We start from the raw sequence: 15,149 nt of genomic DNA on the forward strand, positions 1-15,149 counted from the left end.
CCGAGCACACAACGGAACAACGAGAAACCAAAGCAACCCAACCACAAGCGACTTACCCCTAAACTGCACAGAGCCCCAAGATGGCGCTGCAGACGGAGAGGCCCTCCGCCCGCAAGAAAACACGCGGGAAGAAGCCAGGCACCAGACCACAACCAAAGAGTGCCGCGGACCCCCCACACACCCAGCAGCCATCCCCACTCTTCATCTGGGAGGTGCAACATGGGAGCTGCAACACGGAGGGTCAAGCACCTGGCTGGTAAGGGCAAGCATACAGGGGTAGCCGGGAGGACCCCCAACAGCGTAAGAGACCAAAACGGCACCCCCACGAAGCCACATGGACTGGTTCTCGCACACCGCAGCACAATTCCACCCTGTGGGGTGGGCTGAGCAATCACAAGGACATTTTCAGCACTTGCTGACATAGACTACCCCTACTTAGCGAGAGCGTCAAACTGTCATTCCCAGGGGTTATGCCAGTATATGTTTCCTTTGCTATACACCATAACATGCTCCATAGTCGCTGCTACTACGGCACATTAGACTGATGGGCTTGATTTAACTCACAGTTGACCCTACCTAGCACTTACAGATCAGCCAAACGTGAATTGTTAAGCTTATATACCTATAACTGCCAAATATACTCACCTGACAATCTGGGTAATATGATTTACTTTAACTCCATGCACCGTAACACAAGCAACAGTTACTACTAATATTGTCATCCACTTGGTTTAGCCTTAAAATCAACTACCATATAGCTGATACCCTTGATTGTTAACATCGTTACCTCTTGAAGAATGCACTCAATTGTTAAAACACTGGAACTCCATGCAGCTATCCTGGTGGGGGAGGGTTAACTTTATTAAGGCATATATTTTTCCTAGGTTTATTTATCTACTGAGGATGATCCCGATTCAGATGCAGCCCCAACGACTTAAGCTTATAAATAAGATTTTTAGAGATTATGTATGGCTCCAGCAGAAACCCAGATTGGGACAGGATCTTCTGTATATGAAATATAAACAAGGAGGTATTGGCTTTCCAAATATCTTCCTATATCACCAAGCGGCTCAGCTAATGCATACCCTGCCACTAATTAAACAGGATACAATTTCACAAAATTGGTTTGAAATAGAGGGGGAAGATATCACTACTCCATATAATAGTGTAGATCTAATGTGGCCTATAAGAAAAAAAAGTCGAAATAAAAATACAGGATGTACTACGGATAACATGATAACAAAACCCCTTGTAAAATTTTGGACTCAACTTAAAAATCAATTAGATCTAAAAAACAAAATATTACCCGCTATGCCCTTTAAAAGATTAGAGGTCTGGATAGAAAATCTGGACACAATAGAATGGATTGGAAAGGGGATTAAAAAAGTAGCGGACATATTAGAGGACGGTAGGATTCTTCCTTTCTCCGAGCTTCGGAGAATCTATGGTCTCTCAAATGTACAGACTTTTAACTTCATTAGGATTAGGAGCTTTCTATTAAGCTCCCTCTGTAGTAAATCGAAGTCTCCTTCAGTAGCCAAATTAAATGAATTAATAGACACAGAGAAGGACATAAAATTATTAACTAGATGTGTTGAGATCATGAAAAGCATAAAAGGATATGTTCAGCCTCTAGCAAAATGCAAATGGGAAAGAGATCTATCGATAGAAATTAATATAAAGGATTGGAACAGGGCTCTCCAAACAGTGTACTCTACGGTACACTGTTTAAATATTAGGGAAGCTCATTATAAGCTTCTAAATCGATGGTACTTGACCCCAAAAAAGATCCAGAAATTTTCGAAGGGAGAGACCTCTAGCTGCTGGAGATGTGGTAGCGAGGGGGCTAACGAACTCCATATATGGTGGGACTGTCCTCCAATTAAAGCAGCATGGGATCAATTTATGGGACACATTAACATTCTTCTGGATATTACGCATAGCTGGACTCCAGATACTTTGCTCCTACATATAAATTTACCGCAACTAACAAAAGATAAGAAGTGTTTGCTGATACATGCTTTGATGGCATTTAAGTTAGCCATAGCAAAAAATTGGAAAAAAACAGCAATTGACTCTTGGCCACTTATTAAGATTATCTTAACCCAATGCAAAATGGAAAGGGGTATAGCATCACATTTAAATATTAATACCCGTTTATTTGAGATATGGGATGATTGGATAAAGGTTCTTGAAAATCCTTCTGAGTATAGCCTCCTAATGGCAAATAGGAGTCCCTAGAAAAGGAGGAATTAATTATGAACTAGGAGAGGAATCATTTATTATATGTCTGATAAAGAAAAAAACGTCAACTTTACTGTCTGTATGTTTGTCCATGTATGTGTTCAGTGACAGCATGGTTGTAGAGCAGGAAGTGAAGGTCATTTTGATTCCGGCACTTCTTTCTCTATTAAAGTTTATACGCTGGAAGTATTTTGCGGAGAACAGAAACTGCTCAAACATCCATATTGTGCAACATGAGATGTAATATTGAGTATATGCTTCTCTACTCCTACTTTCACACACAATGCACTGTACTGTTTGGTGCACGCTTTATCTGCTTATACTCTGTACTGTGTTTTGTGCTCAGCTCTAATGATAAAAGGGGTACTGGCTTCAGAGACAGTGTGGATGTAGAGCTAGAGGTGAAGGTAATTTTGATTCCGGCACTCCTCTCTCTACTAAAGTTTATATGATGGAAGTATTTTGTGGAGAACAGAAACTGCTCAAACACTTTTATTGGGTAACACGCTTTGTAATATTGAGTATATGCTTCTATACCCTTATCTATATACACAATGTACTGTACTGTTTGATGAATGTTTTACTTGTTTGTGTTTTATATTGCAAAAAATACCAATAAATAAATTTGTAAAATGCTTATCTACATTTTACAAATATATATTCATAAGATGTGAAAAAATATTAAATGTCGCAATCCACAGCTCTTTATGCTGCAGTTGGGCACCTCCATCCTAGCTGCTTGTCAATCATTGTTATAAACTCTCTGTCCTTTGCATCTGCCAGTCAGAAAAGAAAAAGACGTACAGAGAAGGGGAGAATTGATAAAATATTTAGATTTCTCCTCCTCATTTGGAAATCCTTTTACAATTAACTAATAATTATAATGAATTATTATGAAATTCTGTGCCTGGTTTCATCCGGACCTTTAAACTAGAAAAGAAACATAGCCTTGAACTATGCCACTCACCTGGTGCCCCTTTATCCCAAATGGAGCAAGACATCAGTTACACATCCTCAGACACCTTTGCCAGCGTTTCTAACGTCAGACACTGTAGCTCCACACCTTTTTTAATATAAGCAAGCCACACCCACGTTGTGCCATGACACCATTGCGGATGTGCATTTTGGTTTTGGGGGTGTGGCTAGCAAGAATTTTCAATCTGTTTAGTGCACTGTTGTGGTTTCTGTGTGATCCCAATAGCGCATTCCTGATTATCTGATTTCCTGATCTCTGCTTAAATATACAAGTTTGTGCAAAATAAAAAATGGTGCTAAAAACTTGGTGCAACCAATCCCCAGTGTGAAATCAATCGCCTAATTTCACCATGAAAGCAATAACCAGAAATAAGTATAGTGGGTGGAGCACTTTGTAAAGGCACTCACAATCAGTATACAAAATGACTGAGTGTGTTAAACCAATAATGAATAAATACCGTGTATAAACTCCTCGAAGATATTGCTGGTATGGTGTACACAGAATGCAAATTAATTTATTTTATACACATCTCATTCACATTTTACTGAGCCTGTGAATCACTGGCTCAGGTAAATCAGCATCAATGTGGTAAACGGTAATGTACATGGAGTCTTGTAGATGAGTCCTCATTAATATAAGAAGGCACCAGATTAAAAATACATCAAATTTATTTCATATCAAATATATTAAATCTTACATTATAATAAGGTGCCTTCAACAAAAGGTCTTACCCAAAGGGTCCACATAATACTCCATCAATCTCTCCTTGCCTGACTACGCTTATCTCTGTACTCCTTGACCTTTCTTGGCTTACTGTTACTGTGTCTTCTGGAATCTCCGACCTCCGCCGGCTTTCCTTGACTCTGATATTTCGCCTGCTGAGGGCATTGCGTTAAGCTTGGCCATTTTAATGTCCTTTGTTCCTGATTAAGCACTGCGGGTAGGGTGTGCATACTAACCTTGACCCTTTTGAAATACTATAGTTGTATTGGGTGTATTTCTTTGCTTGTAAAATACAAAATTGCTAAATGACAAAAACAAATGTTTTCAGGAATGCATCTTGTGTATATAAACAGGTGCTCTTTAAATCAGATACTATGTATCGTAGGAGCAGTTCTGATTATTTTTCTTAACTTTGAATTAATAACAAAATAACTTTTGTTAGCTGCAGTACAAAACACACTGTCATTGTCAACAGTGTAATACAATTCTGCACAGCAAAACAAGGTGAGAATAAAGAGAGTTACAAAGATAAAGATGTATTTATTATCAAGACTGAGTCATTAACATCAATGTCAGATATAACTGTAATACATGTAGGAGCTGGAGTGTTTAATTGCTATCAGGATTGTAAAGTGTATCTGAAGATTTGACATAACCAAGTATTGGAAGAGCTTTTTCATGTGAGAGAAATAAAATAGAAACATTTAATTTTAAACATGTTATTTTTTTAGTTTATGAAGATGTAAGGAATGGGAGAATGCTAATATTTATTGGGTGACAAACTTGGCGAGGGAATAGTCATTTGAGAATGACTGACGCAGAACATCCATTGGTTTGGATCATATATCTATTTATGTATTAATTCTAATTTTGCTACTAGTTTAATTATTTTTTCTGTATTTAAAGGATCACTATAGGGTCAGGAACACAAACATGTATTCCTGACCCTATAGTGTTAACACCACCATCTAGCCCCCCTGGGCCCCTGATGCCTCCATACATATAGTAATAATCTTACTGTATTCAAGCCAGAAGCTGTAACTCTGCATGCTGTTAGACTCAGAAAAACAAGCAGTCTGCTGACATGTGGTAACCTGATCCAATCACAGTGCTTCCCCATAGGATTGGCTGAGATTGATAAAGAGGCAGATCAGGGACAGAGCCAGCATGATTCAAACACAGCCCTGGCCAATCAGCATCTCCTTGTAGAGATGAATTGAGTCAATGAATCTCTGTGAGGAAAGTTCAGTGTCTGCATGTAGAGGGAGGAGATATTGAATCACAGGATGATGTGCACAGTGCTGCCCTGTGCCCTGCTGACAGCAGATCTGAGAAATACAGTGTTTACATGAGAGAGGCTGCAGGGAGCTATAGTTCTCACCTGAACAACCTCATTAAGCTGACTATAGTGTCCCTTTAAGATTGTTTTTTTTTCTTCATTAATGCTGCATCCATAGGCAGAACATAGTCAGTAAATGTACATATAATCATTTTAAAAGTATAAAGTAGAAAATTGGGCATGCTAGATGGGCCGAATGGTTTTTATCTGCTGTCACATCCTATGTTGCTATGTTAACCTAAAACTATATAACACAGTGTAGTTTGAGAAATGTCAATGTACATTTAATGAGATAAAATTTGTAATCTTAAAGGAACACTATTGTCACCTAAACAACTTTAGGTTAATTAAGCAGTTTTAGTGCATGCTTCTCAGCTTCCACTGCTCAATTCACTGCCATTTAGGAATTAACTCACTTTGTTTCTGTTTATGCAGCCCTTGTCACACCTCCCCTGGCCCTGATTGACAGAGCCTGCATGAAAAAAAAAAAAAAAAAATGGTTTCACTTTCAAACAGATGTAATTTCCTTAAACAATTGTATATTTCTCTGTAAATTAAACTTTGATTACATACAAGAGGCTCTTGCGGGGTCTAGCAAGCTATTAGCATAGCAGGGGATAAGAAAATCTTAATTAAACAGAACTTGCAATAAAGGAAGGATACACTTTAGATGACTCTTTACAGGAAGTGTTTAGGAAGGCTGTGCAAGTCACATGCAGGGAGGTGTGACCAAGGTTCATAAACAAAGTGATTTAACTCCTAAATGGTAGAGAATTGAGCAGTGAGACTTCAGGGAAATGATATATACACCAAAACTTCATTAAGCTAAAGTTGTTTTGGTGACTATAGTGTTAAATTGACAATTGTAACATATTTCGATAAACAAAATAAGAAAGAAGCATGCATATTTCCTACATATTTTCTTTTTTATGGGAAATTCTAGTAGTATTTAAAATAATTTATTATAAATTAATACATTTAAAAAAAAACCACAAAATAGGAGTTACTCTGACCCCATTTTATCTCTTGCAATTGCCTTTCCTAATCCCTCACAGTATATGCTGTGGTGCTAGACCAAACAAGTTAAATAATAAGCCAAGAGGCTACTCGCTCTTACAATGCCCGCATTCACCGAAGGGTTCATGCCAGGGGTTTACTAAATGCCCCTGGTACACATTGCTGACATATAATAAAATGAAGTGCATATTTAGACCATGTTGGCTCTGAAATGCATTTCAATATGGAGTTTTTGTTTCAGTTTTTTCATGTTCCATGATATGTTCTATTCTTGTACCAGACTATATGTCAGTTACATGGCAATGGAAGTAATGTATACTTCTCACTCAGCATATAACTTTTCTCCTTTTGACAGGCTGTTTGATTACAAGACTCCAGAATGTCTGAGATGTGTTTCAAAATTCTGGGCTCACGTATTCTCTAATCAGAAAGCTGTCATTAAAATTTGTTATATTTTACAATCTTCTTCAACTTTAAACACTGCATGACGTACTTTGTGTTGTTTTCTTGTTTTTGTCTGTGCCAATTTGCGTAATATCCCAAATGTTTTTCCTGCTATATTCTAGGACTCAAGTTTTCAAATTATGAAAACTTAGTTTTAATCCTCAAAATAACTACTCTACTGGCTTAAAAATAGGATGTTAGTGTTGAATTACACAATTGGTTTAATTCTAGTTCACGAAGACTAAATATTACAGATCTCTACAAAATATTAGTACATAGACCCATCACAATATGGTTATATTGTGAAAAATAGAAAAAATATCCTATATCCAGAAAATACACTGCATTGCAATAAAACTTTAGTATTTGTATATATAATAATATATAGAATTACCTGAATTCTGGAATAATTGTTTTATTTATTCTTTATTTGTATAGCATGCATCACAGCACAGATAATGTTTCCACCCAGTTTTATGTTATTAAGTAAAGCTGAGCCCCCTCATGTCTACTCAAAGGTTGTGCAAGTACTTGCCTAGGATTGTGCGGGTAGTTTGCGTTATGTGCCCTACTGAGTAATGGTGGGGTAGTATGCCGTACGTACTGGAATAAATTTATTATAAAAATGTGGCCTGTTTTCTTGCTAAGTACATGAATGCTTGATCATCATGCTCCACATAAAAAAGAAGAGGTTTTGCGTGTTATTAGTTTAAGAAATGTATAATTATTTATTATTGTAATTTGGCAGAAGATCAGACCACATTATAAAAAGGAATCAATATAAAAATCAAGGTAATTCCAGGGGGTTCAAAAGTTTTTTGCAACTTTAAAACAGAAAAAAACCCAAGATTTAGTTGTATATTTTGGCCGTATGATACTTAACCTGTGATTGCATCAAAGACCTCCAAATTTATCAGATCCTAACTTAATTTGATGATCACTTTTATATACACTAAGTGATCATTTTATGCTTGTTTATGCAGATATCTAATAAGCAAATAATGTGGCAGCAACTCAATGAATAAAAATACGCAGACATGGTTACGTTTTTCAGTTGCTGTTTAAATCAAATACCAGAAAAGGAAAGAAATTTAATCTAAGTGACTTTGACAGTGGAATTATTGTTGATGCCAAACTGGTGGTTTCATATCTCAGAAACTGCTGACCGCCTGGTATTTTCATCCACAAAAGTCTCTACTGTTTATTATAAAACGGTGCGAAAGATGCAGAAACATCCAGTGAGTGTCCGTTGAGTGGGTGAAACAACTTGGTAAGTTAGAAACATCAGGGAAGGGTGGCCAGACTGGTACAAATTGACAGTAAGGAGACATAAACTAAAATAAGCATGCACTGCATCAGGACTACCTAGAATGGAATCTCTAAATACTCCACTCCTGTCACTTGAGAACATTAAATCAAGGCTGCAGTGCCAGTATGCCATTCCAAGAACATCAGTATTTATATCAATTGCAATTTCATATGGAAAAAGAATTGACTAATTTAAATCCACAGCAATATAAAAAAAAGAGATTTGAAAATATGATTCTGTTTACCTTGCAAAAAGTACAACAGATAACACAATTAGATAAATATAATAAAGAACTCCTGATCTGTATTTTTTTTTTAAACTAGTGTTTGTTTTATGTCCAAGTGAGTTAATGTCCTTGTGGTAGGCCATGCGTATATATTTACATGCTTTACTGATTAAAGAGATGGAATATGAAAAAGAATATCTAAATTTATTATTTTATGCTATGATGTATAAACCTATAATGTTGAGATTTTTTTGTACAATATATGAAAAAATTAAAGACTATTTATTAAAAAAAAAAATCAAGGCTACAGTGGGCATATGTAATTCAAACCTAGACAGTAGAAAATTTGAAAGAAAAAAAAATAGAATACTGAGACTGGACTGGAATTGAATTAACACTTTTCTGTGCACTTTGTGTTGTTTTCTTGTTTTTGTGCCAATTTGCGTAATATCCCGAATGTTTTTCCTGCTATATTCTAGGACTCAAGTTTTCAAATTATGAAAACTTGGTTTTAATCCTCAAAATAACTACTCTACTGGCTTAAAAATAGGATGTTAGTGTTGAATTACACAATTAGTTTAATTCTAGTTCACGAAGACTAAATATTACAGATCTCTACAAACTATTAGTACATAGACCCGTTACAATATGGTTATATTGTAAAAATAGAAAAAATATCCTATATCCAGAAAATACACTGCATTGCAATAAAACTTTAGTATTTGTATATATAATAATATATAGAATTACCCGAATTCTGGAATTATTATTTTTTTAATTCTTTATTTGTATAGCAAGCATCACAGCACAGATAATGTTTCCACCCATTTTTATGCTAAGTCAACCTGAGCCCCCTCATGTCTACTCAAAGGTTGTGCAAGTACTTGCCTAAGATTGTGCGGGTACTCCAGTGAGTGACCGTTGAGTGGGTGAAAAAACTTGGTAAGTTAGAAACATCAGGGAAGGGTGGCCAGACTGGTACAAATTGACAGTAAGGAGACATAAACTAAAATAAGCATGCACTGCATCAGGACTACCAGAAAAAAAGTAAAAAAAAGTAAAAAATGAATAAAATAAAAAACCCACAAAACAGGCAGGTACCTGCAAGTCTCATAAGATTTATAGAAAAGTAGAGCCAGTCAGAGAATCCGGATTTATTTATTTTATGGATAAACCTTTGTCAACTCTTAAGGCTGATTGTTGTGATGTAATGGTAAGGGAATGTTTCTTCATAACTCATTAGGCCCCTTAATTCAAATTGACACAGCTACTGGAGTATTGTCACTGACATTGTGAACATTATGGCCACAATATACCCATCGTCATATAGTTTCTTGCAGTAAGAAAATGCACAGTGTTGTGGAATGTAGTTGATCAAAAGATTTGCAGCATGAATATGTAGCTCCTTAATAACCCTTTAGTAGTTTTTATTGACCTTACCAATATAATTAAAATGGGTTATGAAAGAGAACTGCTTAGAGAATATATATTAAAAAATAATGTTAACTTGCCATTTTTTCAAATTTATTTTCAGCTCACTATTTAACTAATAAAACAAATAATTCCCTGTTGGCTTTTCAAAGTTCCTTAAAGGGATACTATAGTGCCAAGAATACATAGGTGTATTCCTGGCACTATAGCAGCCTTTGCCTTCCCCTTCCCTCATGCCTACTCTCACCGCGGTGGATAAGGGGCTAAAAAAAATAATAAAACTACTTTACTTCGCTGATCCCAGCGCCGATGTCCATTGCAATGTCACTAAACAAGGTGGAGTTGAAGTGCATGTGTGGCGAGTGCTGCGTTTACGTATTAAGTTGCCCCATTGAATTAATGCTTTCCTACGGGGAAATAGCTGATGCTGGGTGTCCTCATGTAGAGCGTGAGGATGTCCAGCGTCAGCGGACCAAAAGGCTGATAACATTTCTGAAGCACCACTAGTTGTTTCTCTAAGCCTGCAATGCTTTACATTGCAGCACTAAGTGCAATAGGGACTCTGTACCCATGTAGACCCCTTCAATGAGCTGAAGCGTTCTGGGTGCATGTAGAGTCTCTTTGAAGAAACACTGAAAGCATCATAATCACTACAGCCTACAGTGGTTATTGCTTATATTGCTTGGAGTGTCCCCTTAGGTTTCAGTTTTTGAAGTTGTAGCTAATCATAGCAAAAATAAATGCAATTAACTGAATACAAATCATTTGAAACTAGTAACCTCTACTCGGCTAAATTCACATTTTTCTTTAAACAAACCTTTTTGCATCAATTCTGTTTTCAATAATTAAATTGAAACAGGTGTATCATGGCCATAAATTTGTGTACAGAGATCCAAACAATTATGTGGAGTTTCTAAAATTTGATGGGTTTTTAACCCCTTAAGGACACAACTTCTGGAATAAAAGGGAATCATGACCGAATATTCCCGTAATGTGTCCTTAAAGGGACACTATAGTCACCTGAACAACTTTAGCTTAATGAAGCAGTTTTGGTGTATAGAACATGCCCCTGCAGCCTCACTGCTCAATCCTCTGCCATTTAGGAGTTAAATCCCTTTGTTTATGAACCCTAGTCACACCTCCCTGCATGTGACTTGCACAGCCTTCCATAAACACTTCCTGTAAAGAGAGCATATTAGGCTTTCTTTATTGCAAGTTCTGTTTAATTAAGATTTTCCCATCCCCAGGTATGTTAATAGCTTGCTAGACCCATCAGAAATCCCTTCCCCTGCCTCCCGACCAGGAAGCAGTACTTGCCACCACCGGACCACCAGGGATGGCCCCCTCCCTCCTTCATTAAAGGTAAGAAGGAGGGAGGGGGGGGGATACTGATTTAGCATACTTAATTTTAAAACACCTTTGCCCCCTCCCCCCCACACACACAGTACCCCTACCCCACACCCAGCATCCCTCCCATGTGCCATTACAGAGAGAACTAGTACCAAGGCATATCAGACTCGGCAGTCCAGAGCTGAAATATCTGCAAGTTCTCTCTGCCGATTGTTTCGGCCTTCTTTGGGCCTCATCAGCAAGGTGTAGCTGATACCCTTCTAGCCACAGTGAGCACGGGGTCCACTTACCGTTTTGAACTTAGGGATTGCCAAGTTAATGCATTTCAACAAAAACAGAGAATAAGAAAACTCTGAGAATGGGGAAAAAAAAACAATAGAGGAACCCAGTAGCTCGCCCTTTTGATAAATCCCCGCTCAGGTGTCAAAATAGTTTTTGCTCATTTGTGCCAGACAATTGTTTGTCCTTCTTTGGGTCTTGTCAGCAATCTGTAGCTGATGCCACTTAGGAGGTGCGAAGGAGGGGAGGGGCAATGATTGGGGCACTCCTTTGATTCTTGCACCAGGGCTCTGTGGTTCTTAGTTACACTCCTGACAGGAGCACATGAGGTTGCCCTCCTGTAACGCAGCCAGCAAGTTCTATCTTAAGGGTATAAGCTATGCATTGCAGGATAGCTTATGCAGCTATTTGTAGCTTTTGCAATTTACGTGATGCCATAGCTGCACAAGTTAAAAAATTAAATAAATAAGAATTATAAAATAGCATATATAGCGTTAACAAATTCTGCAGTGTTTTACAGTAATGTAAAGGTGCTATTTAGAGGTAAATAAGATTAAAATGTATAATGATTCGAGGTAATCAGATATAGTGGAAAAATGTATTCATACTTACCGTAATTTTCTTTTCCTGGCTATTATTCATGGCAGCATATATGCATGGGTTAGCTACTCCCCTACAGCCGATAGGACAGGAAAACCACCAAGGTTTTAAAAGGAGGCTCCATCCCTAAGGTCCTCAGTCCGTTTACAAGCTTTACAGTACATACATAGAGACATTAATGGGTGGGCAGTATATGCTGCCATGAATAATAGCCAGGAAAAGAAAATTACGGTGAGTATTAATACATTTCCCACTTTCCTGGCTAATCATGGCAGCATATACACATGGGGAATACCCAAGCTTACAAAGGAGGGACAGAATAGCCAATCAAATAATCAGAATAATTCAACATAGATAGAAGAATGAACTGAGTTAAGTACTTGAGTACCAAATTGTGCATCATAGACTGTTTTAACGAACAGTATGAAATGCCAGACAAACGTGTCTAAAGAGGTTCAAATGCTAGCTTACAAAAAGTGTCAGCAGAAACCATTGCCATGGAAGCCCACAAGATGCTGTAAGATGCAGTACTAGTGGAGAATGCCCCAAATCCTTTGGTACAGGTAGAGAATGGCATTGAAAGGCTCTCACTTTAGGCAGGATCTCCGGTGCTACATGCAAGACAACCATATCCTGTTGAAATTCAGTGAATGGTGGTACACAGGATCAAGCCTTGCTGGGGTACCAGCCACCTGTGATCTGTGCTATCACCATGGAAGCTCCTTCTAGAGGTTCGAATAATGGTTCAGTCAGGGCCCGTGAGACCAGTGGTACGTCACATATTAGCTTCACCACACTCAGTGGAGGCATGATTTCATTCAATGCCTATATGAAGCAAAGTGCAGCTAAGTGCACACATTCATCTTGCTGAGGTACCAGTTACCAGCAACAGCAACGTCTGGGCTAACATCATGGAAGCTCCTGCTAATAGTTCAGTCAGAGTCTGTGAGACCAGTGGTACATCACATATTGGTTTCAACACCGGATGCTTGAGTTCAATTGTTGCTTACATGAAGCAAAGCACCAGGGGCATCAACGCTTAATCGGTACCCTTCAGTACAGGTAGAGAATTACATAAATAAGCATTCACCATAGGCAGGATCTTCAGGTGCCAAATGCAAGATGATCATATCTGTTGAAAAGTAGTGAAAGGGGGTTCACAGGATCAAGCCTGGAGTTCACCCATTTTCCTTGCTGGGGTGCTACCACCATGGAAGCTCCTTCTAGAGGTTTCAATAATGGTTGCCAGGGCCCGTGAAACCAGTGATACGTCACATATTGGCTTCACCACACTCAGTGGAGGCATGATTTCAATCAATGCCTATATGAAGCAAAGTGCAGCTAAGTGCTCCTCTAGAGTGTTATAACACAGAACCTTTCAAGGCCTGAACGAGGAGTAATTCCAATAGACAAAAGCATGTCAAGCTTAGTAAAGCCTGTATAGGATTGTAAGAGGATCTCAATGACCGTCTCAGGGATGCCTAAACTAATATGGACTCCCGCATCAGCACCAGAACTTGAGGATCCTGGTGTGTCATGGGGCCTTGTAATAGGTCTGGATGTACAGGAATTTCCCTTGGAGGTTCCAGAATCATCTTATTCATCATAGGAATTAGAATCGACACGGTCTTCCACTGTCACCCTTTGCATTGCCTTTTTAGGAAAGTTGAAAACAGGAAAATATGTACATCAGACTAAAATTCTAAATTTGAGTCAGTGTATCCTGAACCTGAGCATTCTGGTCCTAGCATGTAAAAAATACTTCTGGACCTGGTAGGTCCAAGAAATGGCCAGCAGATCTATGTAAGGTATCAGACAATCTGTGTCAACCCCGAGGATACGTCAGGACATGGTTGACAATCCACCTTGTCCACAGTTATTCGGCTCCAGCATATAGCCATTGTATTCTGAGCCACTGGCTGTTCTTCTGTGCCCTGATCATTATGGGCTGGAATTCCATCAATACGTATCTGTGAGACCCATCTTGGTAGATATAGGATACAGTTGCATTGATATTTGAGCGAATTTGGACCCACTCGTTCTTCAGCAAGCCTCTGAAGTGAAGAAGAACCTTGAAAATGACTCTTAGTTCCATACAAATGAATGGAAATATTGTGTAACATGGTCCAAACACTGTGCAACCAATCTTATAAAAACTGGAATTCGAGCTAATAATCGACCAATGAGGTTCTGTTCACTGGAAACTCAGAGATCTAATCCCTCTTTCAGCTGCCAGGGTAAGGTGTAACTCCACTGATGGGGACATAGTAAGTGGCTGGCTCCAATAATCTTTCTCTTGTTAGACCAAGATAGGAAGGATCTGTAAGGAATCCAGAGATGCCATTGGGCCCATCTGACAAGTCTGCTGGTGGAAGCCAGGATTCCTAGTAGTTGCATCTATTTTCTTGCTGTTACCAAGTAGAAATGAAGAAACTGGGAGAGAAAACCTTTACAATCTGTGGAACTGTTCCCGAGATAGGGAAAAGCAGAGCATAGAATTTTCCACTCGGGAATGTCAACCACTGAGCTGGTCTGAAACTGCTTTTCTTGATATTCATCAAGCAGCCAAACTTTAGGAGTTATGAAATAACTATATACCTCTGTGTGCCTGCCTTCTGATGGTCTAAGGCTACCAGAAGTAGATCCTCCAGATAATGGAACCAGGTGGAGTTCTGGACTCTCAATAACACTATAAGCACATATAAAGATTCTTGGGACCACATTGAGGCCAAATGGTAGGTTCTCTTCTGAGCTAATGCCGAAGATCTCTGCAGATTGGACTGAAAGTAAGCATCCTTGAGATATATAGAGGTAAGGAAATTATCCTTCCAGATTGCTTGAGATATGGATCTGATTGACTCCACCCCGAAGACTCTGACATTCAGCCTCTTGTTGGCCCCTCTCTTATGTCCAGTGTAGGCTTTCCTCTTAGCACCAGAAGAGAGGCGAAACTTGTCCCTGGAACTGCTCTTGTTCTGGGACCTAAAAAAAATCACCTCTTCGTCCAGAAGGCTTCTTCCTTCAGTGCTTTACCTTTTGATTCATTGGTCTTAATACTCCTGTTGGTATGGAGACTCCTGTGCCCATTAAGAAAAAACTCCAGTCTATATCAATCTGGACCATGGATACCACTCAAGCCTCCAGAGTATGACGAGCCCAGGTATGTGTGATCAGAAAAATGAGGCTCCTAGTACTGGAGGAGATATGTTCA

Source organism: Pelobates fuscus, chromosome 11, assembly GCF_036172605.1.
Source record: "Pelobates fuscus isolate aPelFus1 chromosome 11, aPelFus1.pri, whole genome shotgun sequence".
Lineage (NCBI taxonomy): Eukaryota > Metazoa > Chordata > Amphibia > Anura > Pelobatidae > Pelobates > Pelobates fuscus.